This window comes from Corvus kubaryi, unplaced genomic scaffold (genome assembly GCF_017639235.1).
Source record: "Corvus kubaryi isolate FWS band 111438036 unplaced genomic scaffold, C.kubaryi_AGA036_p1.0 37334, whole genome shotgun sequence".
NCBI classification, from domain to species: Eukaryota; Metazoa; Chordata; class Aves; order Passeriformes; family Corvidae; genus Corvus; species Corvus kubaryi.
The window spans coordinates 18327730-18354627 of NW_024581108.1; the positions used below are offsets into that span (position 1 = coordinate 18327730).

At 42.3% G+C, this 26898-nt stretch overlaps 1 long non-coding RNA gene across 1 annotated transcript in view; it reads left to right on the plus strand.

Moving 5' to 3' along the window:
- Positions 1–26898, plus strand: part of LOC121665836 — a 116959-nt gene that overhangs the window by 37717 nt on the left and 52344 nt on the right. The gene's annotated exons all lie outside the window — the stretch shown is intronic.

The following is a 26898-nucleotide window of genomic DNA, read 5'->3' on the forward strand; positions in this document are numbered from 1 at the left end:
AAGTTTTATTAAAAGCAAACCCTAGCATCATAAAGCAGACCCTCAGTTTTTCAGGAGAAATCTCTCCTTTCCTTCTTCTCCCCTCAGTTGTATAAATCATTGAGAAATAGTTTTTTATGAGCTCAGTCAGTACTGTGTGTGTTTTGGCCCCACTAATAGTTAGAAATTGCCTTCTAATGATGCAGGATGAAAATCATACACCATTTTTGTTTTTCAAATCCCCATTCCACCCTTTCTTTAAATCTTCTGTGGATGATGAGGGTGGGAGTGAGGTCAAGGGAAGTGTATGTTAGAAGAGGAGTTACAAAACTCCTACAGGGAGCTAAAATACTCAGTCTTTGAGTCAAATAGTGGCATATTCATAAAGGATCAGCTGCTTTTCAACATAAACAATACAGAAGAAAAATAGTAATGGAGCATACTGCTTTCCCACCAAGGTCATGGACAAAAAGAGCTTTTAAAGTAAGTACGGGGGTACTGAGCAAATTTGATTGCAATAGATTTCTACAAAGATTAGCTGAAAACTCTTCAGTTTCAGAAGTGAGCTGATAGAAAAGGTTTGTCCTGGACTAATCTCAGGACTAAAGACAAGGTCTTATACGTAAGAACAGAATGATAAAATTGTTACATCGTCCTAACAGCTATGCATAAAGAGATTGCAAATGTTTAAAGACGTCTCCTTTGTGTAAAATCTGGTTGTATTCTAGTTAAGATGCTCTGTGTTCAGAGATCCAACAACCCATCAATATCTGGTTGAAACTCCCAATTTGTCTTACAGCACAGTAGCTTTTCTACATATTTACAAATGGACACAGCTGTAACTAGATCTTTCTAGTTCTGGCCTTTAGAAGAAAATATCTTGCCAGGTATATGAATTACGGGCCACTGTTTTGCTATTATAATTTTTGATTGAGTGAAAATTTCATGGATGCACAGAAAATTTTGCTGGATGGTCAGTTTGAATAGATCGATTTCTCATATGATTCTGTGGCTGCTGAAGCCTTCTGGTAATTCTTCATCCTTGGGGAGAGGAGTTTTATAGTCTACATTTGGCTTCTAAGAGAGGTGGGTGTGGAGTGAGGAGAGCGCATGGTTTGTCAGACTCAGGATTTGTCTTTCTCTGGAATACCAGGGAGAACATGGCAATGGAATTTTTTAGAGATGATCATGGATCTTGGCAATGTATTAATGCTTTGTACTTTATAATCATAAAGGGACATATAAATTGCAACAATTATGCAGTGTGTCCTTGGATTAATGTACCTGTGGGTGAATGTGAATATATGTATGACATACTCCACAGTCTGTGTCTTCAGGAATAAATATCCCCGTCTGAAATTGGATAGGGAAATCCTTAAACAATACAAAGACAGATCACTGCTCTGGTTTCTGCTGCCTTTTTCTAGCAACAACTATATGACTAATATAAATTAAGCAAGGAATCAAACATATGTAGTATCCATGATTCTCACTTATTTATTAAAGACTTCAAATTAAGGGAATCCTCTGTGATGTAATGGTTTATGCAACTTGCTCTTGGAGGTCTTTTTTGGTGGTTATCAATTTAAATGCAGCTTTTCAAGGAAATAATCCAATAATCCAATTGAGTTTACTTTAAAAAACCCACCTTGATTTCCCTCGGTTGAGGAGAGAATTTTTGAACTGGTCATCGTTTATGGGCTGTGTTGTAACTGGAAAAAATGAATTTGTTCTTCTTGGAAAAGAAAAGGTATCTTTTAGTCTCAGTGATAAGTGCTACAGAAAACACTTTTTTAGATGAGGGGAAAATCTTATATGATATAATATAATCCTTATCTTAGTACACATTGGGAAACAGCCATTCACACTTTTTGCAGTCAGAGTAGCTGGAAACAGATTTCTGAAAACATACTTAGGTAAAAAGGAACCATGATGTCCGAGGGCACGTGTAGCGTCTTAGGCTTTGAAAAATCCTGAGGTCTGGAGAAGTTGTGTTTTCACCTCTTTCCATACATTTATTCTCTGTGGATCTGGTCCAGAGCTGACCGGGCAAAGTTGACTCCCACTGCACAGGTTGTGTTCACAGCATCGTGTGAAGTCAGGCCACGTTACACTGATCCCGGTACCTCAGAGGGGTGTTGTCAAAGCAAATTTTTACCCGTGCAGCATTCTGAAAATGAACAGTTCTGAAAATTTTGTTTTCCAAGGCAGTCTGTGGCCAACCTAAGCCAGAAAAGCTTTGTACTTTCTCAAAACACGGAAGGACTTTGGACCAGACTCTGACTATGTTTTAGTGGAGAAATTACTACTGGACATGAGGTGCTGCTCATTTGTGTTTTTTAGAGACAAGTTTGACCTGTGGAAGTTGGCTTCAGACTTCAAATCTTCCAAAAAAGGAGAACATTTATATCCATTCCAAATCAGTATCTGATTATTCTTTGGTTTTGCTTAATTTTTATCATGGTGGAATTTAATTAATACAGGAGGACTTTGATCTTGCAGAAGACAATCCTTAAAACAACATCAGTGTGATGACACATCTAATTAACTGCCACGCTGCAAAGTGGTAGAATAAATACAGATGTACATATATACACAGACAGCATGTTTTGTTTCATGTGACATATATATTTTGTACTCAGAATATGTATCTCAGCCTGAATCTTAAGTAGTACAAAAAGCTTCAAAAATAAGTTCCTCAAAAATGTTTGGTTTCAATAGAGCCATTTGTCCCAGAGGATTAGGACAGGCAATGAAAAAAGTACTTTGACCTTCATGGGCTGAATGCAAGAGGAACCATTGGTGGAGAAAGCAATTTGAATGGAAGATTTGGGGGGGATGATATAAAATAAGAGCAGAGGAATAAAATATGGAACAAACCAAATGAAAACGTCCGCTTGGGAGAGCAGAGTGCTTCCAGCCAGACCACACTGCTGGCCAGACATCATCTTAAATAGATTATTCAAACAAATATTAATTTGAGTTGCTAGGATGGAATATCTGATTTAACTGTTATAAAGCACTGTATTAATGTGCAAGCCAGTGATTAATAACAAATGTACTCCCAGAGAACAAAATGGAAGATTAAGGAATGTTGTACAAAGCACTTGCAAGGAGTGGGATGTGCTTGCTCCAAAGGATTTCAAAGCTAGCCCAGGACTCTCTGACTGTGTGGTCACACTGGGTTTGCCTCAGTGCTGGCAACATATCCAAAGCTGGGATTGTCACCAAAATAGCCATTTTAACTGGCTCAGTGATGAGGAAATCCAGTCTTCTGCTTTCCTACCTTGCCAGGATCTCAAAATGAAAGGAAAAAAAGGAAAGCCAGAAACATGGGGAAAGGTGGAGGTGTGGGGGGGGGGGGCAGGGAAGAAAGTTCTCTCATGATAGGTGAGTGTGAAGGATAAGGCCAGTGCCCATTTAGGAAGATACTGGTTTTTCAGTAAACTTCCAGGCACTGGCTCTTGAACAGCAGCTTAAGCCAAGAGACAGGGTTTGATTGTTGGTAGCAGCAGAAGCTTCACTCAGCTCTTGCTCTCCAGGTGTTGAAATTTTCTGCTGAAACACGTAGAGTTGACTCCTTTAGTCCTCATGAGTGATGGAGCCCACTTGAAGAACATAAAGTCTCCAGAGAGGTGATTGAAGTTACTGTGGCGTATCTGTGTTTGACTCTTTACTCCAAATTCACAGAATCATGTAATGGTTTGGGTTCAAAGAGACCTTAAAGATTATCTTATTCCACCACCCCCCATATTCTCATATCAAAGCTCACACCCTGCCCCCTGATAATGTAATATTTCCAGATATTCTTTCTCAGGAGGGTTAATTTGGGACAGTTTATAGTACAAAATCCAAGTGCAGTTTCAGCTGGCACCTTTGGACCAATAGGAAACCCCCTCAACCACTCTGCCACTCTAGTTCCATGCTGAGGAGGAGAAAAAGTGCCACTGGGCTGTTCTGGCCTAGTCCTGAGATGTCAAACTGGGTGGCAGGAGCTAGCAGGAACCCATCAAATCCTTCCCCACCCTTGGGATTTGGACCTCTTCTCCTTCCTGCTCCAGATCTGGATTTTCCTGTGTGTTTTGTGAGGGATGCAGACCATCCATATGTCACTAAAGTGAACCCATCAAACAGGCTGGTGAGAAAAAATGAAGCACCACCGAAATGACCAAATCTGTGTGTGCAACAACAAAGAAAACCCTCTTTCCAAACAGAAACGCCCTTTCAAAGCCAAATCCCTCAGCTGAGGCATTCAATATGAAAAGAACATTTTAGGTAATGGTCCTTAGTGGGGGAAAAAAAGTGTCTGGTTTTGAGCTTGCATCCCCCGGCATTACCTGATGCTTCCGATTTTTCTGCCTCCCAAGAAAAGATCTGAGCAGCTTCACATGTCATCTTAAAACAAGGGAGCTGATGGAATAAGCTCAAGAGACACCATGGGTTTTTTCCTAGGTGATGTTTAATCTGAAGAGTCCAACAAAGATATCTGAGTATTTTTTTTCTTTTTTTTTTAAGCTGGAAAGAAACCTTGATTGTATTTCAGTTCCTTTAATTATTTTGTCTAGCAGTGAGATCAAAGGCCTAGGTCTCAAAAGGAATCAATCCTGGTACAAGCACTCCAAAGTGGGTCCTCCAAGTTCATAAAAAAATACCATATTTAGTCATCTAACTCAGTCTACTATTCAGAAATGTTTGGGCCTGCTGCTCTCTAGCCAGACATGGTAAGCTGCCCCAAGATTATCAGATGACTTGTGCTGAATGAGCACCAAGTACTTTTGAGCCTGTTTTCTGTGGGTTTATTTGGGGTAGTCCCAGATAATCCTGAGGAGTGGCTATTTTCTGTTTTTCAGTATCAACTCAGTCTCTTTCTGGCCAGGTCTCTGTAGGGGTGGCTGTGAGAGAAGGACTGGAGGGAGGTGGGGGAAACAACAATTTCCTCTGCTCCCTTTGATACAGCTTCACTTGCTGATGTGGTGATGCAGTTTCCAGATAACGCTTTTATCTGGCTCCCTTTTCCATCCCTCTCTCCCTGCATTTGTTATTCTTTGTGCACATGAATAAACTGAGCCTCTGGAAGGAGCTTGTGGAAGGATAACACGGTTAGCGACACTTTAGGAAATGGAGGCTCGCAGAACTGGGGCCAGCTTCCCTTTTACAAAGCAGGCGCTGTAGGTTGTGGGAGGGATTCCTACAGCCAGCTCTGAGTCTGTGCACTGAACTGCAGGCTGCCAAGCTTGGAAGGTGGGTCTGTACAACTCACTAGGCTTATTCAGAAAATCCACAACAGAGTCAAGAGACAAGAATCCAGGTCTCCAGACTCGCAGTCTTGTAAAACAAGCTATAAATCCAATGCCCAAATCACCAACATCCATCACAAAGAGCTTATCTCCTGAGTTGCATGAGGTATAAGGAGGACTGCCCTAGAAATGAAGTAAAGGATCTGAACTCCTCTTATTTGGGATTCGGTATTCCTATCTATTCCACATCCCAGATCTCTTCTAACTGAGCTGGATCTTTCTCAGATCCCTGTTCTTTCTGTGGTCATCACCATCCTCAGTAATTTCTATTTCATGTCTGTCTGTCTGGGGTGCCATGTCTTCTGCAGCCTGTACTGCTCCTTCACCACATATTTCATGCCAAGCTCCTCCTGGAAACCCCATGGGTTTTGCAATACTTCAGCATCAGCTGTCAGACCACAGTGTAATCAATCTCCTGCAGCACTTCCTTCCCTAAGCAGCTGTATACAAATCCATCATATTTGGCCCATATTTTAAGACTTAATTTAAAGTGGAGACAGGAGGGCTGGAGTCTGTGTGCCATGATTGACACTGGTAATGCCCAATAGAGGCTGGAAGGAATCTGTCTGCACATCCTCTGTGGGCTTGTGTGGGCTGGATGAAACCTAAGTGATGAGTGTGATTGTACAAGAGCTCTCCCCTAGGAATGCTTGTTTGGCTGTGGAGAGAGGAACCATCTTCTTTTTTCACCTGCAGACCTGAGGTTACAGAGTAAGAGGGGAAACACGGCTACATAAATTCAAAAATTTCTTCAGCTTCTTCCTTGTATACCTCAAAAAATACCAGGATATGAGCATGACCTCCAGCATCTGGGAGATGATGTTCTTGGACATCTGTGGCAGCACAAGGAGCTGCCAGCAGCCCCAGAGCCTCCAGAGGACCTGTGGGTGGAAGTTAGGACTGATTTGGGCTGCAGAAAACCCTTCCACAGAGGCATCCTGCAGAAGATTTGTTCTGCTGCAGCTCCCAGCCTGATGTATTAATTGAAATCAATACTGTAACATTTCAATGCCAAGTGGCAAGTGCTGGAGGTGTAAAAGCAAACAGGTCTCCTGTCCATCAACCTCTGCTGGAAGGAACTCAGCTTCTGTGGAAGGGCTGGGACCAGAGCTTGGGTCTAGGTACCTGGGCAGGTCCCAAAGCCCTCAGCCTGCTCTAGGAAGCCCCGGCAGAGATCAGGACAGTTTTTGTAGGTGTAAAACTTCCCAGTTTCAGTAAGAACATCCATATATTCAGTGACCATGGTCCAGAGGGGTGCTGGTAGCTCCTTGAGCCATGCTAATTAATCATAGAATCACATAATAGTTTGGGCTGGAAAGGACCTAAAGATTATCATTGCAAAGCCCCTGCCAAGGGCAGGGATTTGGTTGCTCTTGATTTGGTTGCTCGAAGTCCCATCCAGCCTGGCTTTGAGCACTTCCAGGAATGTGGCTCCTGCAATATCTCTGAGCAACCTGTGCCCATGCCTCACCACCCTCTGAGCAAAGGATTTCTTCCCAACATCAAATCCAAATCTCTCCCCTTTTGGTTTGAAACCATTCCCCCTTGTCCTGTCACTCTCTGCCTCTGCAAGCACTTCTCAGACACCCTCCCTGTCGTGTGTTGTGCTATCTGCAAATAATGTCCTTGAGGTTTTAATACCAGGATGGGACAGCAGGGAGCTGTCATATCTGAATGACTTTGGGAAACTCTTCCACCGTGCCATGCTCTGCTCACCCAGTGCTGAAGTTTCTTACCTCCTAATCTGTAGGACTGAATCAATATTTTCCTGTCTCTTTTCTTCTCCTCTCAGCCATTTCTGCATTTGTTTAATCTGCAGGTTCTTCAGGTCAGGTCTACTGCTCGTTAAGCCACAGTTGCATTTTGATCTTGCCTGGGTCACCTCAGGTCTCCTGTATTACCCTTGATGATGGACTGGGGTTTGATGTATCTCCTGACATTGGGATAATCCAGCTCCTGTCCTGAGCAACTCTTTCTCCTCACTGTTCCCTGGGGTGCAACAGTAAATTAGAAGTTTTTGAGGCAAGGACAGTCTTTCAAATAAACATCAGTAAAATACCCAGCACATGGGTCTCTGATAGACATTCTTAGGCTTTAGTGGATACAAGTATTTTATTAATACTGGCAGTAACAAGACCATAATAATCATAATAGGAATAATAATAACAGCCACAATCTAATACAAAACCACTTTCTATCACTTTGAAGTCAAATGAAAAAATCCCCTTCTAATGTTTATTTGAAATATCTTTCGCTTTTGTTCATCTGCAGTTTATTTACATTTCAAGATTCTCAGGTTTTTATTTCAAAATTTTGTAGATGGATAGTTTCAAAAAAAAGTGGAGAAATGGGAATACTTTATTTTCAAAATCTAGAATTTCACTAAAATCTGAAAAGAGGGTGTCCAGCTGTTCTCTACTTGAACTTTCTTATGCGTAGGATTTGAATGCCATGTGTTTAGTGTGAGAACTAACATTTTAAACGCTAAAAAATTTCTCTTTATTACAGAATGTACATTCTCAGTCCATTTCTTCCTACAATAACTGCACCCCAGGGTTTCTTTAAGCAGAGCTAAGACCCCCAATGCACACAAATTTCACTCACTAGGAGGAGAGCACAGTCATGTGCATGTGACTTTTTCAGGATGGCTGTGATTGAGTAAGTGTGTTAGAACACATTAAGTGATGCAAGAGTCAGCGCCAGTGCAATTGCTTTTCTTCAGGCACTGGGGTTGTGCTCTGTATCTCAATTTTTACCAGCAGAGTGGCTGGTGTTATTGCTGTGCCGTTTTGTCCCAAGCTGTAACTCAGGCTTCAACTTCCCAGATGGCCCTGGGCCAGACCTCTGCTTCTTGGGTGTTTCAACCAAAGGTTGCACAACAGGGACCCAGGCTATGACTGAATCCTCTCATCATGTAAAGAAATATTGTTGTAGTTAACAAAGGAGGAAGGATCTATCCCAGATAGATTTGAAACATTTACAACGACCTATGACACTGAACGACAAGTTGTGTGGAAGTGTTGCTGCTCTGGTTGGGCACTGGAAACTTCTGGGCCACTGGCATTAGTGCCACTGAAGAGTTAAAACCTAGTAAAGAGATGTTACTCTAGTGCTCATTGCTACAATAACAACTGAACCTTCAACATCTTCCCCAAAACATTCTTTTTCCATGTTGTTTAATTACGAACACACAAAGCTGAGACTTCATGTTAACACAAGTGTAAGTGTTGTGCTTCCACATTTGAGGATCTTTCCCCTCTTGAGGGCACTGTAACAATTTATTCTTTCTGCCGCCTTCTCCTTTTTGTGTAATTATTACTCTTTAAGTTAATTACTTGCTGAAAGTAAATAAATTCCTCTCAGGGTCCTGAGCTGCAATATTCTCATGTGGAGGGCAATGGGCTTCCACATTACTCACTCAGAGTGAGAGTACTTCTAATTCAAATCTGTGACACTGCATGTTCATTTTCCTTCAGCACCTTTTGACCAAAACTTGTTGAAATTAATTGTGCTGCACTGATTTCATGTCACAGAAATATGAAGGAGAAATATTAATCAGTTTATTAAAAATCCAGCAAATGTCAGGGTATTACCAGCCTTAATTAATATGTGTTTAAATTCTCTGCCCTGGGTCCTCCAGTCTTTTATTTTGTTTAAACTGAAGCTTGACATTTTCAGTCAGCGCATTATTGTCTAACAGCGGGAGAGTGAAAGCTATACCCCTTTCCTTAAACACACCAGGCTGTGGAATGTGCTCTGTCTCTCTCCCATTCCCCTTCCATTTGTTACGTATTGGACACGAGACCCTGACTCTGTTTGAGAGATTGCTTTCCTTTGGACTACAAGGAAAGAGTCAAGCATCAAACCACCCCTGTAGCCAGAGCCCCACAGCTGTATTTCAGGGCTTCAGGAACTGCACTGGGTAAAATCTTCTAGTGCTGTCAGGCAGGATTTTTTTTTTTCTGTACCAAACCAATAATACTATGTGTTTCTTGGTTCAGAATTTTTTAAACTTACACCATAAATCGTAGCTAAACAAACTGAACAAAAATTCCCAGGTGATAGCGACTGATGGTTCTGTCAATAAAAATGGACAAAACCCAGGAGGAACATTTTCATGCCACCCACAAAATATTTCTGCTGGGAGCAATTTGACTTTTTCACTGTGGTGCCATCCTGATATCATGTCTCTATTATCATGTGGTTCCTCCTTCATGTCAGTTCTTCCAATTAGTCCCAAAACCGTGGAGCAGTGGCCCCAGTTCTGGCATCAGGCAGCAGTTACCCATGTGGACATACATTTCTGTCCTAAGCCTGCTCTCAAATGGTTGAGCTTAACCCTGCTTTGGAGATGTGTTGGAGAGGGAATTTTTACAAGGGTGTGTAGTGTCAGAATAAAAGGTAATGGCTTTTAACTGAAAGAGGGCAGAGGGTTTAGATTAGATATTAGGAAGAAATTCTTTACTGTGATGATGATGAGGAACTGGAACAGGTTGCCCAGAAAACTTGTGGATGTCCCATCCCTGGAAGTGCTCAAGGCCAGGCTGGATGGGGCTGTGAGCAACCTGGTCTTGTGGAAGGTGGCCTTGCCCATGACTGGAGGAATTGGAACTAAATGGTCTCTGAGGTCCCTTCCAATCCAAACCATTCCATGATTCTATGCTTCTAAACCAGAATAGGGAACATCCCACCTGAAGCACCAACGAGGAGTTGTTACTGAGCCTGCACTCCTACCTTAGCTCTACTCTGTGGAGATACATGTATGTGCCATTTGCCAGGGTGCAATATAAGATGCGTACTGAATATAGGAAATATACTGAAAATAGAACACAGGCAAGTGGGTACATTATGTCTGTTACTTAATAGACTTCTCATTTGGCCAGTCCTCATTTGCATCAGCAGTTTTATATTACTCTCCACGCTTTACCAACCTACACTGTACCTTGGGGAATCATGGATTAATCCTGCCAAGCACTCCAAGACAGCATCCTATAGCTCACCTCCCCCAAATCCATTCTTCAGTAGTACATTCAGGCTTATTCCAGCTGGACTAAACCATTATAGAGGCTGTAGATGGATAGTTCCTTGTAATCCTGGGTCTGTGTATGAAAGCAGTTTGGTCCTTTCTGGTTGGACGGGCCATGAGAATTCCACCTGTCTCTTCAAGCATTGATTGAACCTTTCTACCAACCTCCCTACAGCAGGAAGACCTGGGTTTAGTTTGGCGAGTGTCCTCCCACCTGCTCATGCTTTGCCCCACAAGACCCATGATCTGGGCTGTTCTCTGCCTTCCAAGTCTGGTTTTCCTTGGCTTTTCTTTCTGCACTGGATGATGTGGAAATAAGTCTCCAGTGATTCCATGTAGCTGGAGATAGTGTCCATAACCAAAATGTGTTCAAGTGCCTTTCCCTTCTGAGATGGACACCTTTGATCCACTGTTACTAAACCTCCTGAAGTTAGAGCTTTGCTCTAACTTTCCATAATCCATTCTTTTTTGTCTAACTTGGCTCTAACACACTGAAATTTGATCAAATTGTCACTGTCCTCTGTGTGCCTGTCTGGATCTCCATGGATCCCAGCTATCCAGCTCTCACCAGCACAGCACCAAGCTGCCTCCTGCTCTCAGAGCCTTACAGCCACATGAAAGGTCTTGCTTCCAACAAAGCAAAAATGTTATGGTGGAGATCGATTTTCTTGGCCGTGGGCGAACCACATAACCACAAACCCATCCTTCCTGACACTCTGTTGTGTCTCTGCTTATCACCCCACAGGCGTGTGGGGATCACATTCACCATGGCCTCGGGCAGCTCTTCCTATGTGCTCCACCCCACATCAAGGGTTCTGAGGGCAGGGGGTGGCAGCAGATGGAAAGGAAGTCTGGAACATGTAGCATCAGCCTGCTCAGTGAGCCCTAGGGCCTCAGGAGTCATATGTCCTGCAGCTTTGTGTCTTGTGGTTGGACTCGCTGTTGTCCAAGGTTGGAGCACTGTGAGCTGCTTCTGTGCCACAGTTTCTCTGAGAAACTTTATATTTCAGGGGGTCAGACAGGTTGAAAATCTTATTCTGTCCGTCCAGTCATTTCATGTTTTGGAACCGGTAGATGTGTCGGAACTCAACACTTAACAGTGTTCAGATAATAGGCAACTGAAAGGTTCATTGCTGGTTTAAAGACCTCTCAGATTTCTTTATGGATTTCTCATTTCAGAGGAAAGGATTATTTTTCTTATGGTAATGGTTTCATCTACATAGTGTACTTGTACTTGGTGATTCCTGGAAGTACCATACTTGATTAGGTCTCCTTAGCAATATAAGGTACCAAATTAAAAACCCCCATGAATCCAAAAGCTTAGAAATTTGGGGTACTACAAGTCCAAGTATGAATTGATTACCTTGTACTCTTTTCTAGGAACAAACCTCAAGTGCAGAAAAATTGCCTTCATGGTTAAAGTCATCCCCTCTATCAGTTCTGCCTTTGCACATTGTTTCCTTGGATGGCAGGCTCTTGGAGCACAACAAGAAATCTGCTTCTTTATTTGTGCTCAGCAGTGCTCAGCAAAACAAGGCTCCTAACCTACAAGAAGCCTTTAAGACCATTAAAAACCAGAAATAGAGTTTAAATATTCCTCTTTTCTAGAGAGTTTGACTCAGCCAGCTCTGGGAAAATCCACCTTGTTTCCTTCTCTCTGCTGATATTGGATTGGGTGGTTTCACTTCCCTTCCTCTTTCACTTGGATGAGGCATGACCTCCCTTCCCCAGAGCCTGGGATGTCCCAGGTCTTGCTTTCCCAGTCAACATGAAGCCCATGACACCAGAAAAGTACTGCTTCTTGCACAGCATTGCTCAGGGACAAAATGAGAAAACAAAGTATCCACCTGTCAATCCCACCTTCTCTGTCAACCTGTACACAGGCTAAAAAATGCTTTCAGGAAACACAGTGTCCTTGCTCAGACCTGTTGCTACGCTGAGTAATTGAACTGGGGCTTGTAAACAAACACCACCAATGGTTTCACTGCAAAAACCCTCTTGAGAAACACACTTAATATTTGGTCAACATGGCAGAGAGAAACTCTCCCCCAAGCTTTGTAAAAGAGATGAGTCATTTCCACCACTGGAAACAGAAGGAGAGTTTACTTAGCATAGCCCCATTTGATGGTTTTCTGCTTTGTGACTCATCAGGGCTTTCTTTTCAGCTGGTCACCAACAGAGTGGCTTTGCTGACAAGTGGGCTTTGTACAAGGGAGAGACGGCTCTGGCCACGGGCGGCCAACTTTCTCCTCTGCCCCACTGGAGCAGGGGAGCCCGAGCTAGAAAGCCCTGTGCAATAGCCTTGTCACACGTCTGGTGGTAGATGTGGGATTTATGGAGGGATGGCAACTTGCTTATTTAAGTTAACCATGGTTTTAAGATATGTAATCCCTCTGCGCTGTGATTGGTGTCCCTCCAGCTCCATCTGGCTCTACAGCACGTGGACCTGAGTGGCACATGGGAATAGCCTGCAAACCAGATGCTTAACATTTATTTTTAGTGATGAATAAACTTTGTAAGCATCTCATTATATAGTTGCCTGTCCTAATTAGTAACATTCAGACAAGCATTAATCTGCAAAAACGCTTGGCGGTGCTGAGAGTTCTCAGTGGAGCTCTGAGGAGACATCTTTGTGGAGGGATGGAGGGAGGGCTTAGTGGAAATAAATGAATGCCTGGGGCTTTGGTGGGATCTAGTTAGGTGTTCCAGGAGTTATCAATGAATTGGGTCCTCCTGAGTGATTTAAGTGCAGCTCTTCGCTGAACTGCACTGCACGTCCAGTGGATTCACTTACAAAGAGGGAATTTGATTTTGGCCTTGTGATTTGCATCATCATCCTGAAATGAACAGACCATCAAATGATCTTGTATTAATCTACAGTGATGTTGGCCCTCCCTCTGCTGCCTTCATCCTGCTTCTTTGAAAGTGTGAACAGAGAGTGAAGGTAGGACAGAATAGCCTGGTCTTTGGGTTCCTGGTCCTCTCCCAAGTACAGCAATCCTTAGCACTTGGGTCTCATTGCATCCTATCTTGTGTCTGTGAATGAAACCTGGGCCCTGTCAGGAACTATGTGCTGGCAAAACCCTGGTGCCACCACAAAACCACTCTTTCAGGATGATGTTCCTCTTGAACATCCATCAAACCAAAAGCTTCCCATGCTGTTGGATAAAGGATAAACATCTTGTTATCTCTTGCTGGAGGAAAGCCTGTATTACAGTAGACCCACAGTCCCTCAATATACACAGACAGTTATCCTGAGAGGGAAAGCAATAACTCTAATGCAAGACAGAAGACATAACAAGCAAGTGGAAATTTTTACATAAAAGAAAATATCTGAGACTACAACAGATATTAATGAACTGAGAAAACAGACAGATGTACATTAGGGATTTGAGTGATACTTGGGAGCATATTTTACTTTATTTTGTTCATATTTTTACATCTGGCACTTTCACCATATTAATGATTTAAGGAATAATTATTGTAAGGTTGAGTTTCCTTTTAAAAACTTTCAGTGTTCCATCCTGGAATTCGTTCCAGATGCTGGTAACTAAAACTGAAGAAACGTGCTTCAAAATGATAGTCTTCTCCAAGTCAGGATGACAGCAAAATATGTAAACGACCAATGGCTCTTCTAGCTGCTTGGTTCTTTATGAGTTATCTGATTCCCTTCCAGTTTGTTTAAAATTTTTACCATGCAGATGTTCCTTTGGGTGACCAATTTTTATAGTTTTGAAAAGATTATATCAGTTTTCCATGGTATTGTGTTACTGTATTTCTTGGATTTTTTTATAGCACTTGAAAGGCTAATTTCTTAATCAGACATTACTAGTGGAATGTAGAAAGAGAGGTTAAAAAGCCAAACTGGCACTGAGAATTAAACACAGGTTCGTAATAATATGAAAGGAAAACAAAAAGCATCAACTCGAGGATGTTGTTATTGAATGAAAGTTGAGAAAACTGCTAGGAACATGCATTTTTTATTATTATCAAAGGTGTTAAAATATATACATAGCATATGTTTGGCACTGAATTGTTGTTACACAGTTCTGTAGTATTCAGCTGTCTTGGATAAAAACTATCACTTTGATACTGGAAAATTATTATGAAAATGTTAGTTTTGGGCCTGCTAGTAAAAAGCAAAGATTGTCTTGCATGCCAGTGAGGTTTCAGTGAAAGGTTTGCGCTGTTTCCAGAAACCATCTTTGGCAGCCACCAACTTTCACCTCCATCAACAACCCTGCATAACATTTTGTCCTTCTTTATCCTTGTCAGGAGAGCTGATGGGGAGACAAGAGATTCGACTTGGCTTCACACCCTGAAATTCAGAGACAGATTTCAAACGCCGCTTTAGGATTATAAGTAGCAAATGAAACGGGATTTAAGGAATGCTGGTACAAACATTAAGAAATACTCAGAAAGAAGGAAAAAACCATTTCCCACTATAAGGTTATTCTGTTTTGTTTCAAAGTAAACATGAATGCTGTTATATTGACACACAGCTTACGTAGATGCATGGTTTGGATCCAGTCCAGTGCTGCCATAATTGCAACAGCCAGACCAGAGGCAGGTTGGGTTTTTTTTCAACTGTTCCCAAATTCCAGGTTTCTTCAGCTCAGGGTCTTGAGCTGGGCTCATCCCTCCAACAGGTATGCTGTTTCCAAATTCTTCAGAGAGTATCTTATTTCTGGAAGCTTAGGATTTAGAATGGGCCGCCTATTTCCCGCAGAGTAGTTTCCATTGAGTCATATCATGTTCATGGGAACAAAAAAACAAACCAGAGCTATGTTAGTTTATAACGTTGTGTAAATGTTACGTAACTTGGCTTCTGAAAGTTTTCTTTACCTTCTTCTGGAGCGCTGGAAGTTGGCCCCAGCCAGAGGCAGGATGCAGAGCTGGTTGTGTTGGCGCTCCAGCTGGTGTTAGCATTTTCTCTGGAGCTTGTTCAGGGAGTCCTGCTCACACAACCGGTACTAAATCATCAAGCTCAGGGTCAGGCATAAGTTTTTCATCAGATGACAGAGTCGGGGACCTGTCACCTCTTCTTTGCCTCCAGCTGCAGCACGGAGCACAGCCCACTGCTGAGGATCACCCGGGAATTAGCACCTAACAAATTCCCTTGCTGCTTGCAGGAGCCCATGGCATCTCTCTGCCTGTTAGCTTTCCTGCTCTCCTCCTGTTTTATGTTGTAGTTTGTGGCTTTGGATCTTTTCTGCAGCTTGTTTTAAGCTTGTTACAAGTTTGGGGGAAATGTTTTGCTACTTCCTCTGTGTATGAGCAGGGAAACAGAAGCAGAAATGCTCTATATCTTGCATTTCTATCACTTTCACAATTGCAGGGGACTTGGTCTCATTTTGGTCCTCCATTCCTGGGTAGAGATGTACTTTGCAGCAAGAAATGAGTAAGTGTGATAAAGAAACACTGATCTTCTCTGTGCTGGGGTCTTAGTGCCTGTTGTGTGTGAATAGCCAACTACACGCTCATCTCATTGGATTAGAGATGAGTACAAGTCCTCAGACACCGTGATTTTTTCTGAGTCATTGGGAAACAACTTTACCAACTTATTTCTGTCGCCCGCTTTTTAAAACACTCCTTAGTGCTGAATAGTTGTGCTGTTGCCCAAGGATCTCTGCCTGCAATACCATGCAAAGGATTTTGGAGCAGAGGTGCTGCTTGGGCCTGCGAGGAGATGTGAGATTTCCTGGGGGAGAGCTGCCCAGAGCGGGCCAGCACTAGCCAAGGTTCCTAAGTGCCTCATTTCCACTGCTATGAAATCTGTGCGCACACAATGCTGCAAGCCAAACCACAGGTCGCAAATCAGATTTTCTTCTAAAAATCACCAGCAACCCAAGCTGGTGTTTTCTTTTTTGGCGCATTTTATTTCTCAAACTCTCAAGGAAGTGGGTGGCTATCTTGCCTTCTGCTCAATAGCCTTTGGGGTCAGCTGCCTGACCTCAGACACACATCCCAAAGGCCGTGCCTGCATAGACCTTATGCTGAGAGAGAGCAACGCTGAGAAGGCTGTTAGAGCTGAATTCTATCCAGTACAATTAGAAATAAGTCAAGCATTTCTAATCCTTCCAGCAAACATGATCAAAACATAAATAATCTCTTTCCTCAGCTGTTGTCTTCCACCCCTTTTCCTCCCACTTCAGCCTGAATTAAATGAAGCCATCCATGGATTCACATGAGGAGGGGCCTGTGCAGTTTCCATGCCAGTCATATGGACTCTCATTAGATTTACCTGGAACTGACTTGTTTAGTATGAAAAAATATAAATATTTTGATCATTTGTTTTAAGTAAAACAAATAGACTTTAAAGAACCAAATCCTGGGACCTCTGCAACTGGAGGAAGAGAATGCTACAATCAGATGTGCTGTAGGAAAAGAACAGCAAGAGCAGATTTTGTCTGACCTCTCTGAATTTGAGAGGTGATAGCTCAGTAAATTAGGGATAGGTCTAACTCCCTGAAAAGTGTTTACAGATACCAGAATGGCATTTCTGGTTGCTGAGACTACATCTTAGACCTGTCACTTTTGTTCTCCTAGCTGCTATTAAGATTCTCATGCATTTATGCCAGGGTAGAATTGACATTATACTGTGCTCATCTCTATTCCAAGCGTTCTGGAAGGTAAGAGAAATGGAGACACTTTAGGTGGCATTTTTTTTCCTACACTCTGCCCACTTAAGTGAGAAATCAAGGAGCTGACTTAAGAAAAGACAATGAAGAGAAATATAGATATTTATATAAATGTAACATATGTTGCAGGAAAAAAATTAATTGGGAATTAATGTACTTTTCTCAAAAAGACAAAATAATTTGGATTGTGAAAAGGTTATTCGGGTTGAGAAAATAAACATTTCCTGTTGTGGTTTCTGCAAAATATCTCCGGTGGCAGCTTTAGAGTCATCTATAATTTGTGTTCTCTGGGGAAATATTTTTGTGATTACTTGTAGGTCTGAAAGTTACAGTAAGTATGTCTCTCCTGGATCAATGAGCCCTGGAAATCTTTATCTTCATTAGTTATAGCCTCTGTCATTCCAGGGCTCTGACGGATACGTTTAAAGTATCAAGCATAGTCATTATAATGCAATAGGAAATAGTCTAATAAATTATGTGTCCTGTTATTGTTTCTAGGACAAATATTGGATGTAAGAAAGATTTATTAGACGGATATATTTGTGAATTTATCTTATAAATTAAACTTTTTGGAAACTGGGTCTATTATTAACACCAAGACCCCACAAGGATTTAATTAAAGACCTATTAGTCAAACTAATTCCTGACATGACATAGGTTTGTATTACACAAACATATTTGACTTTCCAAACATGCTTGTGAGATTTGGCATTTTGCTGAGAGATACTTATTGATAAATATAACTGGGAGAAATTACTGAAAAGAGATTCTGGCTTCCACTGGATGTATAAATTACCTCCTATTACTGGTGCCTGGGAAAAAAAATGAACATATTGTAGAATAATCCACTGTTATAAAATCACTTCTAGTAAGACAGAGGCAGAATATTGGACGTGACCCTATATTTAGAGAGCAAAAGGATAAGGGCCACACACACTTCCAAACCTGTTGCAGTGGGGATACCACAAACCAGACTCAAATTTTCAAGATATGAGCATGAAAACTCACCCTGTGTTGTAACAGAGTTGGAGCAAAATGTCAAGAGGAGCTCAGCACCATTGGCAGCAACACAGACCTGGGAGCTGGGATATCTGAGCTCCGCTCCCACCTCCGTCACAGATTGGATCATAAAACCACAGAATGGTTTGGGTTGGAAGGAACCTTAAAGATCATCTGGTTCCAACCCTCTGCCCTCGCCAGGGACACCTTCCACCAGACCAGGTTGCTCCTTTCCATATGATATTGGGATTTAAGCCAGAGTCCTATTTGGATCTTGCTTAGGACCTTGTGATTGCATGTTTCCAGGGCTGTAGAGAAACCAGGCATGGTCTGAATCTTTCATCACTCTTTTAAGTGCAGAAAGCATTGGCCATCATATCTCCATGGGACAATTGCTGGGATAATTGTGCCATTTCACGGTCACCTGTAGAATAGATGTAACAGCATTTCCAGGCGCTTCTCTCTGTACGGATTTTAGAACAGAGACTGGGAAAGGTGAAGTCATAATGGAGCTTTGGTCTCTGCTTTGCATCTGTACCAATCCCAGCATCAGTGGATGCAGACAAAGATGGTAACTGGGGGCTGTGCATGACACCATTGGTGGAAGTCAGACGTGGCAGAAGTTAATAGCATCAAATGTTATCACAGCTTTTCTCCTTTCAGTCGGGGGTTTGTACAGTCTGAGTGAATGCTACTTAGCCTGGTTTAGGTTTAGGCACAGCTGATCTGCCTTGGGGTCTCTTCCAGCACTGGTTTCTTTGAGTCTATTAGATGTTTCACACAGAGACTTTACAGTGACTGTTGATACATCATATCTCAGCTAATTCAGCAGACGCCTTGGTACAATTAGTAAGAAGATATTCCCCTATTGCATCTAAAATGAAGCTTATTTTACAGCTTCTTGGCACAGAAAGTGTTTTGCTAACCTCTTACACCAGAGCCATAGAGGTAGAATTCATCAGATTAGCATTTTAGCATTGTGGCTTCATCAGAAGGGTCTGTTGTTGTCTGCATCTCCTGAAAGGGCAGCGATCCCCTTCTAACACCCTTGTATTAGTTCATGAGCACATCAGCCAGGTTTCAAAGTCAGCCTTGCTCTTACCAGATGATAAATAAGGAAGGATTTTCACACCCGTTCCTATCTATAATCCTGTGGGGTTAAGTCATGGTGTCTCAGTTTTGGTGAGTATGACACAGGCAGAAGAAATGAACCTTGTCCTCCCACTGCTGGTGCAGGGGTTGTGCCAACAATGGGCAAAGGTGCCACGTGTCACCCGTGGTGTGGTTCAGGCTCACCCTGGTGACAAACTGCTCATAGAGGAGAATGGCTCTGAGCCAGCACGCTGGGCTGGAGGATTTTCAATGAAAATGTAATTAATGACAAAGCTTTCTGCAGCCATCCTTGGTGTTCAGTAAAAGCATGGCTTGATGTTTTAAAAATTTATCTGAAGGTGTTTTAAAAAAATCCTGCATGTTTATTCAGACCATTCTTTTTTTCTTTACCAAAATCTATATGGAGAAAAAAAAGTGTAGTTTGGAGATTTTTTTGGTGGACAAAGAAACCAAAGTCCTGCTCTTGTCCTGTGCCCCTAAAAAACCTCAATGCAAAAATCTGTGGAATTTTGTATTTAATTTAGTTTGGGTTTTTTTGCATCAGTTGGAACAGGACTGACTTAACAAACAAACAAACAAAAAAATTCAGCTGAATTCTTGTTTGTGCTGCAACAAGACCTGTTGGTGAGACTTCAGTATGGAAAATGTACGGGAAGCAGAATGGAAACCGTGGAAAAAGTATCCACACTTTAGAGAGCTACAGAGATGAATAAAGTCATTGTCCATCATCTTGGCTCTTCCCTGGACAAAATAATCCTAGTTAACTACCCCCCATCAGACAAAGATTAGCCTAATCTCCTTCAGCAGGGCCAAGTGGATGGAGGCAACTCCATATACTTTGAAAAAATGGAGGACTGGAACATGACTATCGTGAGTAGCCTGGATAGATGTGAAGACATCAAAGGAGAAATAATTGCACAGAAATTGGGAACTTGGTGGGGTTTTTAGGCCTGATTGAAGGCAGAAGAGGGAAGCAGATGATGTTGGCTCTAGTCCTGGCAGTGGTGGTGAAAGTGGAGGCTGTTTCAAGCCCTGCAATCCTCTCTGAGAAACTAAAGGAAATTTCTCTGCAGACTTTAATGGAAAATGTTCCCTGCTTTTCAGTCTCATTCTTGTTGAAAGTGGAAAATTTTTCTAGAAATTAAACTTCAATGGAAAGCAGGGGTTTTGAAACTTTGAACTTGTCTGTTTTCCAGGAAACCCTTCATTAATAGCCAACATTATTAGAGAGGACGCATGAGTCATGAAAACCTCAAGAAATTTTGAGCATGAACTAGCAAACAATGAAAAAGAAACAAATTGTGAGAATGTGATAGAACTTCTTGGGGTTTTTATCTTCTCTCTAAATGGCAATGATATGGAAGATTTGAGCCAATATTAATCACCTTTTCCAACCCAGAAAATGAGACAGAATTCTGCTCCCAGCCTGCTGGGTGACACTGTTTTGCAGTCACCAGCCCTGAGCCAGTTCACACCAGCCTGCCATTTGGCCCCGAATCCCCTGCTCGTGTGGTATTTGAACATCATCTTTCCCTGCACCCTGAATAGATTAAGAGCAGGACTTTAAGAGATTATAGTCATCACAAAATCAAGGCAGAATTCATAGTATGTATTTCCAGTGCACTGGAAAGAAAATTATACCTTAGTAAAGCTAATAAAAGCAAAAGGTCTTATTAATTTCTTTATTTTCTCTTGGCTTCAGCTCAGGGACTAGAATTAACTTGTGGCAAATGCATATAAATCTCAGACTTAACTACAATTCATCCTCCTGATCTCCTTTCTGAAAGGTTACAAAATCCTCAATGAAAAGCCTCAGAAGACCACTAAATATCATTGCTAGTGCAGTTCTAGGTCCTACCCTGATGTCCATCAGTTGTCAATTCATCATCTCAAGACTTGAAAAGATTAGGGTGCTGTTGCAAAATGGGAGAGGTCTTTGTACCAGCAGTTCTGGTGACTCAAAATGCTGAGGGAAATGCATTGGTTGCACTCAAGCACCTTTAAGATCACAGTGGTTTTTTGTCTTTAATGATTGTCATCCCTTCTTAGGGGTTGATTGTTGGGGATAAAATACCTCTTTGTGTTTTGCCTGATAGTTGTGTCATAATTATTTTTTTTTCCCCTGGATCTGCTGAATCCAAAGGCTGTGCAGTGATTTCCACTCTCTCTCCCTCCTCGTTTTGACTGTCATGGATACTGTCAAAAATCAGCTTTTCTTGCCGCAGCCCAGGGTCTTGAGGGCAGCACTAATGCAAGTCAGTGTTGAAGACTGATCCATGTATCCCAGAGAAAGATTGCTCCTCCCAAACTCCTCTAGAAATACCAATCAATGTTGCCATCTGGAGGACACACAGCTTTACAGTAGACCCTGTTTCCATTTTATGCTGCTGCTGTGATACCCCCATCATGAAAGCCCAGCTCACCACAAACAGTTGTTACTCTGCTTTTCATATCCCAGATTTTCTTCAGTTCCTTCTGCAACTGATTATATCTGTTAGTCTTTTTTTGTATGTTCCGTGAAGCCTATCATTATTGTATTACTTTTACATCTGAGAAATTGTTGCTATTATCATTATTAAATAATAACAACCGTATCTGATATCTTGATTTGTCAGAAATGCAAAAAAACCAACCAAACCCCGTGTTTCCTTTACAAATGATTTCTGGTGTCTTGGAAAAGCATATCCCCTCAAAGCAAGGGCTGTGCAGCGTGGCAGACTCAGAGCAGGCAGAGCTCTACCTTGCTCTCTGTAGGAAAGTCAAAGAGCAAATTTCTCATGAAACAGAGCCCTGGATATAAAGTACAGAGATAGAAAAGGCTTTTACACAGGTCAATTTAACCCATTCATTTGAAATATTCCTAAAGACAGGATATCATCTGCCAGAGGTATAGGTAATAGATGTCCAGTGTCATCTAGGCTTCTATAACCTGTATGACGAGTGTGGTATCTCCATGGGATGGTTCAGACTTACCCAGACATTGGCTGAAGGAGGAATGAAGAGCTCTCCTTTTCCCACTGACTTTAGGGGGGGTCTAGAGCAGTCATTTCAAATAGATGTTCAGTTTTTAGATAGCTGAAGGTGACTGGACTGAACACAAACAGCTGCCAAAGCTGGGTTAAAACACTTCGGTATCTTGAGATGCTGACTTCACTAATCTAAACCAAGGCAGGTTCTCCCTGCTCTGGTCTAAGACAGAGAATCCTTTGATAATATTAACCTTTATAAATCTAGAATTTATGTAATTAATTTTGTAATATTTTTAAAAACAGTTGTAAGGATGAAAGAGGTAATCCAGGCATGTCTGTGTTTCATATCAGGTACTCCAAAGAAATTCACTACTGTGGTTCACCAGTAATTATATTAACTTGTATCACAGAAGTGATTCTGCAGCTGTACCCCAACATGCACCTGATATTCTGATTTATGTTGAAACTTAACGCAACAATTAAAAATAAACCCTCTGGATTTTCCGCTTCTGAGATACTTTCTCATCACTCAGTCTATTTTATATTTGACATTGCTCTAAGAGAAGATTTCTTCTGACCTCCATTAACTCTAGATGTGGTTCTGGTTCTTGTGCTTTAGTTGAGCTTAAGTGGAGGTGATGTGGTTGGTGTGGCCATTCCAGCTCCTTGAATCTGAATTAATTAGCTCTGGACAGCAGTTTAAGTCAGCACCTTCTAAGGAAGACACTCAATGTAAAGCACCACAGGTTCCTTGAGCATTACTGGAAACAGAGCTGGAAATGACCTTCAGAGGTCGTCTTTGCCCACTTCCTGCCCCAAACTCTGCCTAAGACTCTTGTTCAGAAGTTTGTTTAACCTGTTCTTAATGGCCCTAAGTTCCAGAGATCCTACCACTGCCTCCCCAGACAGCCTCTTCCAAGGGTTTCACAGTTCTTCCTGTTTAAAAGAGTTGTTCTTTTCCCCCAATATTTTATCCAACTTTCCCTGCAGTGTCACACTATCACTCCCCATCTTATTCTCCACTGACACAAAGTTAGAAATTGCAGAGCCAAGAAAACAGAACAGTGATTTTTCTTTACCAGTTGAGACAGAGACATCAAACACAGTTGTCAGCATCAATTTGGGCAGCACAGATGGCCCCTCTTCAAGTATCAGTCAGATCAGAAAGTGATTTCTGGTTCTCAGTGGAAACAACATCCCCAGGTTGTCAGATCCTGTGAGCTCCCTGGGATAATAGCTTCCAGCAACATTCACCATGTACATACTTTGGTGTGCCAAAGCTCCCGTGACCTGAGGCCAATAACTCCAGCAGACAGTGGCAGAGGATGGATATTGCAAGGTTCAGTGGGAGTGGTCCCTGTAAAAATTAATTGATTTTAGAACAAATTGCATCCCAGAAGATCTTGACAGTAGGATCCCAGGAGGAAATGGGCAGCCATCTATTCTGTAACCTCCACAGCTTTTGTCAGCTTGCAAGTTAGGTTCCTTGCTCCATAGGGTGTTTATAAATCGAATGTGGGAGCCTGTATGGACACATATAGAGACATATGGAGACCTCGTGTTCTCAGGCCCAGGCTCTCCTATACTTCTTCTAATTTAAAGGAATGCCTCTGTTTCTAGCTGGCCTTTTAGTGATTCATGGAGTAGTCCTTCAGTATTCCTGTTTTAAAATTGGAATGCAAGTTTAGCAGGGACAGTTTTGTAAGCAGAATGACATTAACTTCATAGAAATGAATTTACTTTAAAGGCAACATAATTTCTTACTTGATGTCCTGCCAAGTGGTCTTGTAAATAGTTTTATCCTCTACTTGGTATAGTGGGGTTGAGTACAGCCCTAATTTGGTACTTAATTTTCTACTTTGATGTATTAGCAGCCTTCTTGGTAATACCTGTCTGTAAACAGTGTGAAGTTGGAAACCAGGATATGCTCATATATTTTCAGCAACATTGTGATACAACATCCCTTGTAAATCTCAAAACAGGCTATAAAAGGGCTTTCCTGTGGCTTGCACCAGAGCACTGATGGAAACTGAGGCACAGTGCAGTGATGGGATATGGCCCAACAGGACTCTTCAAGCCCTCCTGTGCCCCTCTCTGTGCTGGTGTCCCTGCCAAAGGCTCTCAGGGGTTTAAAGATGTCTGTGCCAGTTTTGTGCCTTTGTCTCCACCACTGAATCGTGTGTTTAATTCAGTTAAAACTTCCCAGTGGCCTTGAAGGGCATGGAGAGGACCTTTGTGTGTATCTCCTGGTAGATGTCTGGACAGGCTGGCACACTGTAACCACATCAACAAAACCCTTGGTGGAACCACTTTCTGCTGTCTTGGAAATTGCTGCGTTCAAGGGAATAATTTTGCTATCGCCTCTGTTTTCTTTTGTATCCCTCCCCTAGAATCGAGCAATATTTCAGCCCAAATTAAATGGGCTGTCACTTTCAGAGCAGCACATTTGACTCCTGTGTGTGACTTTGCCATTTTTGTCTTGTTGAATACCCTGTGTTGGACTATGATGAATGATTGCAGGGCAAAGTAAAAAAAATAGGCTGAAATCAAAATGTTTCAGCTTTGTTGAAAAAACACATTCCAGTTGAGCCAAAGTGGGTTTTTCAAGGAAGTTTCCTAATGGGGAAATTGTAATTGTGAGCAGGGGGAATTGTAAGCTGCTCCAGGGATTTAGTAAAAATATTTATTTTTGCAAAGGATCTTGCAGGAACCTTTTCCATAAACGACCCCCAACAGAGATGCACTAACCCCTCTCCTCATCCTTTTGAGGATCAGAATATTTCTTGAGACTCTGGGGATTAGGACTTGGTTTGGGAGCCTTTGGAGAGGAGCATGCAGTTCTCACTATGCTCTACCACAATATATTGCATTTATCCCTCTTCAATGAGCAAAGCGTGTCTTTAATTTCCAGTGAACAAAGATTTGGTTTCTAGTTCTGCCTTGTTTTCACCATATATTTTCCAAACCCACTTTTTTTTCCATTAATGTTCACCTTTAACCTATTGATTTGCTATAAAAACAAGCCCTTTTATAAAGGAAAGGTAAAAGGAAATGAGGGAAAACATAAACACATTGCAAAAGCATGGATTTCCCAGAATAAACCCACATATAACGCAAATATATGATGTAGCTTCTTTTATTAGCACTGTAAAAAAGAAGGTAGGGAAAAATGTGAAAATACATTAGGGATTTTAAAGGCAAGCAAATCAATTAGTCATTACTGACATAAATTTCCCTTTCTTGGGGACGTTCAACCTTCTCATATCCCGTGGATGAACTCTAAAGCACCTGTAGTAGATCTGTTTTCAGTAAAGAGATTTAAACTACTGTAGATGTTTTTCCAAGGAAAATACAATGTTGACAGAATAATGCGTGGAAGAAGAGGCTACTAAGGCAGCTGCTATAAATTGCCAGCCTTGTAATCCCTCTTGCAACACGCCCAGCTTCACAGGATGTGCATTTGTTGATGCTCTACATATGGTTTTGAGCAAAAGTAATTCCCCCCTGCAACATGACGAAAATTAAGCATGCCCTGCAATTGCAAAGGAAGGGTCCTCCCCTCACTCCCCTCCCCAAACCCTGGGATAATGATGCTCCTTTTGGAAAGCAGCATCATGTTTTCACATTTATCTCCATCACCTTGATAGGTGCCTGTGGCACTGGCAGCTTTAGGACATGAATGTTCCCAGCTGCCCCCGCAGCCTCTGGCCGTGTGCTGAGGGTTCACATGGTCCCCTCAGGATGCCCAGCCTGGCTTGTGCTGCTAGTGAAGGTGGGTCTCTGGTAGTGTCCCCCACTGTGGTTACACCACTCTTCCTGTGGCTCCCTATGTCTGCCAAGGCAGGAGAGCATCTGGGAGAGATGGGGGAAACCTCTTCCACCGTTTTGGTGTGGTTTGGTTGTTCAGCCTTTCCCCTCCAACACCTTTTCCACAAAGCAATTTTAGCATTTTAGCATTGGACACAATAAGGTTCTGATAGACCTTTCTCGTAGTCAAAGCTGATTCTGTGCTATTACAGGCTGTTTTGTTTTCTTCAAATATCATAATTTAAGCATTCCCAGCCCTTTCTCCTGATGGATGCATCCCTAAACCCCACCCTTTGTATCTGGATTAATTTTCTGACAGATCATTTTCCCTGGCTTCTTCCCTGTGTGGCCACAGAAAGAGCTGCCCATTGCTGGTTCAGACCAACTGCTGCTGCTCAGGAAATCCCTGCCCAGGGCTTCCTGATCTGGGATGAGTTTTGGATCCCTCCGGGATGATCTGGGCATGCTCATGCATGAGTGCTCCAGACCCCTGAGCTCACAAAAATATCCCTGGAGCAGAAGTGTAAAACAGGCAGGGGAAAGGATTTTGTGGAAGAGCCCACACCATGGGAGTGCCTGATGCTGAGAAAACAAGAGTAAGAGCATGAGGAGGCAACCACTACGCTCTCCCAACTGTTGTCTTTTGCAGGATCCTTGCTCTGTCTCCTCAGCTATTCTGGTCTCAGCTCCAGGAATTGTTTCTACTATGTCTTGTAATCCAGTAACTTTTCCAAGTAAAAGGCTTTAGCAACTGCAGCAGTGATCAGCACCCAGGACCCCTCTGCAGCACCCTTGAGCAGATGTAGTGAAGCCAAACCCCCTCGTTCAAGCCCTTATTCCCAGCAGCTTTTGAGCTGCCTCCTACAGGACCACATGGAGAGGGCTCAGGATGCTCCCACCCTGTCCCTGCTTGTATTCCTTGGGGGGCCATGAGTCTGAGCCTCTCCAGGATGAGGTGTGAACTGCAAACACCATCTCCCTTCTCCAGTGTGAGTGCCCAAACCGAGGCTGGGGTGAGAGATCTGGGCTGTGAGATTTGTGGGAGCAGTTCAGAAGCAGATCCTGCA